The sequence below is a fragment of the Bos indicus x Bos taurus genome, chromosome 4, assembly GCF_003369695.1.
Source record: "Bos indicus x Bos taurus breed Angus x Brahman F1 hybrid chromosome 4, Bos_hybrid_MaternalHap_v2.0, whole genome shotgun sequence".
Lineage (NCBI taxonomy): Eukaryota > Metazoa > Chordata > Mammalia > Artiodactyla > Bovidae > Bos > Bos indicus x Bos taurus.
In genome coordinates this window covers 110,254,599-110,261,218 of record NC_040079.1, presented here as the reverse complement: position 1 = coordinate 110,261,218, position 6,620 = coordinate 110,254,599, and the positions used below count along the sequence as shown (strand labels likewise).

At 40.3% G+C, this 6,620-nt stretch overlaps 1 non-coding gene across 1 annotated transcript; it reads left to right on the top strand.

The window, feature by feature from the left end:
* Window positions 1-72, top strand: TRNAC-ACA. Its single transcript has one exon. It is a non-coding gene; the product is annotated as a tRNA-Cys (tRNA).
* Window positions 73-6,620: the final 6,548 nt, after the last annotated feature.

Sequence of the window (6,620 nt, the reverse complement as noted above, 5' to 3'; positions counted from 1 at the left end):
TCCCTGGTGGCTCAGATGGTAAAGCGTCTGCCTACAATGCAGGAGACCCAGGTTCGATCCCTGGTTTGGGAAGATCCTCTGGAAAAGGAATTGGCAACCCACTCCAGTACTCTTGCCTGGAAAATCCCATGGACGGAGGAGCGTGGTAGGCTACAGTCCATGGGGTCGCAAAGAGTCAGACATGACTGAGCAACTTCACTTCACTTCATTCACAAAAACTAAAGCGTGGAAGTAACTCAGGTGTCTATCAATAGATAAATGGATAAACAAAATATGGCATAAATTCACAATGGAATATTGTTCAAGCTTAAAAGTGAATGCAATTCTGAAGACATTATGCTAAGTGAAATAAGCCTGACATAAAAAGACAAATATTGTATGATTCCATTTCTATGAGATACCTAGAGACAGAAAGTAGAATGGTGTTTACAGGGCTGAGGAGAAGGGCAAAGGGTTAATGGGTTTGAAGTTGCAATATGGGATGATGAAAAAGTTCTGGAGGTGAATGGCAGCAATTGTTGTATAACCGTGTCAGTGTTCTTAATCCCGCTTAAAAAATGGTCAAGATGATAAATTTTATGTGTGCTTTACCACAGTTAAAAAAAATTCCATCCAGCCCCGTAGTCTCTTCTGTTAAGGTTGACTCTCCAGCTCAATCCCACAACTGTTGTTTGTCTAGGTTGAAATTTGGAAGATTCTGGTTGCCTAAACTAGACTATCAGATTAGTCAAATCTTATCTCTAGTATGTTGTCACATTTGCCCCCAGTGTATCTTTCCTGAAAGGTGTGGTTAGCATATTTAAAAATGACAGAGCTGGGATTTTGTTGCACTTACAGATTACATAACTCTATGTCTGTGTGTGTGTGTGCATGTGTGTGTGTGAGAGAGAATTGTATTAAGATTTGCTTCATTGATGGAGTAAGGTTCTAGGGGAATGTAACTAACCCTCACCTGAAACTGTTGTTGGCTACCATTGTCTACCAAAATCAATCAAAACAGTATTGGTACACTGAGTAAGATTATGTTCAGATAAATTTCAAAAGAAGTGGAAACTCTAATTTCTGTAAGAAGCCAGACTTTGAAATTGGGAAAATAATACATGCATGCTATTCAATATGCGTTTGGGTATTTGTTCTATAAAGAATAGGGGATAATTAGAAATAAACCCATGTACCTTACTGTCAAAAAGCTGGAATAACTGGAAGTGAAAGCACTGTGCCAGCCTGACTTTGAGGAGGTTTTATCACCTCTTCTTCATTTAGGTTGAGGTTAAAGATTTAATGAAGGAAGAAAGAACATTGATATAGTTGAGATGAGAAGGCAAAACGTAAGTGGAAAGAGAATAATGTAGAGAAGTGATAGTAGCAACATTCATTCTCCAGCAGAGCCATGCCTAGGGGTGTGAGTTCCTTATTTTCTGGAGGCTATCAGCAAGAATACAGAAGTTAATAGAGTGAGAATTTGACAGAGGCACAAAGTTGCAAAATGAGGACATTAAAGTTTATGTCAGGCTCCAGTTACAAAGTATAAAAAAATAATTTGCCCAAGGCAAGGAAAAGTAAGATGGAGGTGAGTTACCCGGAAGGAGGAGACATTTTCTGTTAATAGGATATTTTTAGACCTTAGGACAATCACCACCATATGGGAGACTGGGAAGAAACTTAAACTAAGGGCCTCAAAATGAAGGAAGATGCTTTTTGATTCATGCAGGAAGCACTGGTCCAAAACCAATATTATTTTTTAAGCAAAGAGATGGAAAAGCATTCCAGGAATAATATACAAAGAAACCAGGATTTCTGCTTCTACTTAAGATGAGGAAAACCACGTAAAGATTTTCTTAAACCCTTAAATCCAAATTCCTGGAGAAAAAAAATTTCTAAAATCATAGCTTTCTTTTGAAACCGTTAGAGAGCTGTGATCATAAGACAACCCAGCAGACTGAATTTAAGTATTGACAAACTCCTCTGAGGAAAAATGGGACTCTTGAACCATTTCAGTTTTGGGAGAGCCAAAAAAATTGGGAGTTTTTCTTTGGGAGTTTCAAGAAAAACTAAGAGGCCACTATAGAAGCATGTAAGAAGTAATGTGCTAACATTGTTAAAATGAATTTCTGAAGGCCAAATTATTTTTGGTCAAATATAACAGAAAATTAATCATGAGAAAATTTGAATTAAAATAAATATTAAAGGGAATTCTTTAGGCAGGAGTAAAATGATCTAGACAAGATAGAAATGCAACGAGGAATGAAGAACCCTGGGAGAAATAATTTATATATATATGTGTGTATAAATGCATACATATTGACTTTAAAAGCAATGATTATAAAGTTAGTCAATTTAAATATAGAATTAAAATGCAACACAACAAATGAAGAGAGGAGAACATGCATTAAGAAGTTTTACATCTTGTGTATTTTGCTATATGAATGTTGTGATTTCTAATGTAATCTCTAAAATAATAGAAATAAAATCAGTAGAAAAATAATAAAATGATTGGTCAAATTAAGACAGGTAATGAGAATAAACATAAGAAGGTGAGACAAATGGAAAACATGTAGCAAGATGGCTGATATAAAACTAAACATATAGAGTGATGTCAGGGAAGATGGCAGTCAAAAACTCCTAGAATTCTCCCCTCTAAAATAACAAGAAAACAGACCTAAAATGTGTCAGAATCAATTTTTTGAGAACTCTGAAAATTAATCAAAACCTGTCAGCAATCCATGGAGCATTTATTAAAGAAAAGCAGCTGTATCTTGATAAGAACAGCAAGCTCCAAGTATTTTTAACCTAATCTACTCCCATCCTCCTGCAGTAGCTTTGAAAACTAACCACATGCATTTGTGAAGATCAGCTATCTTAACAGCCACTGATGGAAACAAAAGGATTTCCATGGTATGGACCTAACAGAAGCAGAAGATATTAAGAAGAGATGGCAAGAATACATAGAAGAACTGTACAAAAAAGATCTTCACGACCCAGATAATCATGATGGTGTGATCACTGACCTAGAGCCAGACATCCTGGAATGTGAAGTCAAGTGGGCCTTAGAAAGCATCACTATGAACAAAGCTAGTGGAGGTGATAGAATTCCAGTTGAGCTATTTCAAATCCTCAAAGATGATGCTGTGAAAGTGCTGCACTCAATATGCCAGCAAATTTGAAAAACTCAGCAGTGGCCACAGGACTGGAAAAGGTCAGTTTTCATTCCAATCCCAAAGAAAGGCAATGCCAAGGAATGCTCAAACTACCGCACAATTGCACTCATCTCACACGCTAGTAAAGCCATGCTCAAAATTCTCCAAGCCAGGCTTCAGCAATATGTGAACCGTGAACTTCCTGACGTTCAAGCTGGTTTTAGAAAAGGCAGAGGAACCAGAGATCAAATTGCCAACATCCGCTGGATCATGGAAAAAGCAAGAGAGTTCCAGAAAAACATCTATTTCTGCTTTATTGACTATGCCAAAGCCTTTGACTGTGTGGATCATAATAAACTGTGGAAAATTCTGAAAGAGATGGGAATATCAGACCACCTGATCTGCCTCTTGAGAAACCTATATGCAGTTCAGGAAGCAACAGTTAGAACTGGACATGGAACAACAAGCTGGTTCCAAATAGGAAAAGGAGTACGTCAAGGCTGTATATTGTCACCCTGCTTATTTAACTTATATGCAGAGTACATCATGAGAAACACTGGGCTGGAAGAAGCACAAGCTGGAATCAAGATTGCCAGGAGAAATATCAATAACCTCAGATATGCAGATAACACCACCCTTATGGCAGAAAGTGAAGAGGAACTAAAAAGCCTCTTGATGAAAGTGAAGGTGGAGAGTGAAAACGTTGGCTTAAAGCTCAACATTCAGAAAACGAAGATCATGTCATCCGGTCCCATCACTTCATGGGAAATAGATGGGCAAACAGTGGAAACAGTGTCAGACTTTATTTTTAGGGGCTCCAAAATCACTACAGATGGTGACTGCAGCCATGAAATTAAAAGACGCTTACTCCTTGGTAGGAAAGTTATGACCAACCTAGATGGCATATTCAAAAGCAGAGACATTACTTTGCCAACAAGGGTTCATCTAGTCAAGGCTATGGTTTTTCCAGTGGTCATGTATGGATGTGGGAGTTGGACTGTGAAGAAAGCTGAGCACCGAAGAATTGATGCTTTTGAACTGTGGTGTTGGAGAAGACTCTAGAGAGTCCCTTGGACTGCAAGGAGATCCAACCAGTCCATTCTGAAGGAGATCAGCCCTGGGATTTCTTTGGAAGGAATGATGCTAAAGCTGAAGCTCCAGTACTTTGGCCACCTCATGCGAAGAGTTGACTCATTGGAACAGACTCTGATGCTGGGAGGGATTGGGGGCAAGAGGAGAAGGGGACGACAGAGGATGAGATGGCTGGATGGCATCACTGACTCAATGGACGTGAGTCTGAGTGAACTCTAGGAGTTGGTGATGGACAGGGAGGCCTGGCGCGCTGCGATTCATGGGGTCTCAAAGAGTCGGACATGACTGAGTGACTGAACTGAACTGAAGCCCTATTAATACAGACTTAGGTGTAAATCTTTATGATCTTGGATTAGAAAATGGTTCCTTGTACAGTATGTATAAAGGATTGTGGTGCTTCAGAAGACTCTTGAGAGTCCCTTGAACTGTAAGGAGATCAAACCAATCAATCCTGAAGGAAATCAACCCTGAGTATTCATGGAAGGACTGATGCTAAAACTCTTCAGAGCCTACCTCTCTCTATGGAAGTCTCTCCAAGGAACCTTCTCGACCCTTCCTCAGTCAGAATCGTTCCCTGCTCCTGAGGTGGCGCCAAAGGACCAAGGAATTGGGGGAGTTCAGCTGCCCCACAAACTCAGGAAGACAGTGACCTGAGCCTCTCTCTCCGCCAGACTGGCTGCCCTTGATCTACACTATAAAAGGAATAATTTGAAATTTTGATCATGAGGTTGATATGCTTAGATCTGTGTTTTTAAAACATAAATCTGGCAACAAAATACAGTGAGCTCTGGGTGAGTCTATGGGTAAGACAGGAAACCCTGATGGGTGAGAGGGTGAGAGGTGAAGAATCTGCCTGCCAGTGCAGGAGACGCAGATTCAATAACTGGGTTGGGAAGATCCCCACCGGAGAAGGGAATGGCTACCCAGTCCCCTGGGCAGAGGAGCCTGGAAGGCTCCATGGCGTCTCACTGGGGGGCCCATGGGGTTGCAAAATAGTTGGACATAACTGAGCAACTAAACAACAACAAATATGATAAAACATCTGTTTGAAAGGCTGTTGTAGCAGTCTGGCAAAAGATAAGAACTGGGCACAGTGAAAGTTGTGATGTTGTTCTGATGTTATCCAGTTTTCTTCTCTCTCTCACTTACAGACTAAAGTTTTCCCAAGAAAAGTTTCTGGTCTTTTATCTTTGAAGGAAGGATAGAGAACCTGCCTATGTCACTTAATTATTCTAGGTCTTACTTTTCTTATCTGTAAACTAATAGACAGTTTCCAAGTTCCTTCCTATTTTAATGTTCTATGGAAATACTTTGCTGCCAGTTGAGAATGTTAACCATCGACACCAACCACGGGTGAAACAAATAATACTTCAGGATTCCTCATTTTTCACTGACTTAAGCTCGTGGGGGGCTACCTGAGTGACTTGGTGGTAGAGAATCCTCCTGCAATGCAGGAGATGTGGGTTTGATCCCAGGGTTAGGAAGATCCCCTGGAGAAGGAAATGGCAACCCACTCCAGTATTCCTGCCTGGGAAGTCCCATGGAGATGAGCCTGGTGGGCTACAGTCCATGGGGTCACAAAAGAGTTGGACACAACTTAGGGACGGAACGACAACAAGAAGCTAGTGTGACCTGAGTCTCCAAGTGATTGGGAATATTCTAGACAGTGTACAGTTTTTATTAACTTTATAAAATAACTTTCTATTTAAAAGATACAGACATTTTGTGATGTGAGACCAAATTAAACACAGTACTTAAACACAGTACATGGATTTAAACACCGTGTATATTATTGTCTTTGTTCTTGTTTTGGAAGTGCAACATGAAATACTGGTTCCCAACTACAGCACCTGTCTCCAGTCCTTCTCTATTTTTAAACTTTTCCCACAGTAATAAGAGTGCCTAAGGATTTATATTCACTAAAAAAACTGAGCGCAGAAGAATTGATGCTTTTGAACTATAGTGTTGGAGAAGACTCTTGAGAGTCCCTTGGACTGCAATGAGACCCAACCAGTCCATCCTAAAGGAAATCAGTCCTGAATATTCATTGGAAGGACTGATGCTGAACTTGAAACTCCAATACTTTGGCCACCTGATACGAAGAACTGACTCATTTGAAAAGACTCTGATGCTGGGAAAGATTGAAGGTGGGAGGAGAAGGAGACGAAAGAGGATGAGATAGTTGGATGGCATCACCAACTCCATGGACATAAGTTTGAGCAAGCACCAGGAGTTGGTAATGGACAGGGAAGCCTGGTGTGCTGCAGTCCATGGGATCGCAAAGAGTCGGACCCAACTGAGCAAGTGAACTTAACTGAACTGAAGAATAGCTGTCTTTATATCTGTATCTCTGAAAGGAGGGTAGAGAAACAACAGAACTAATACACAAAA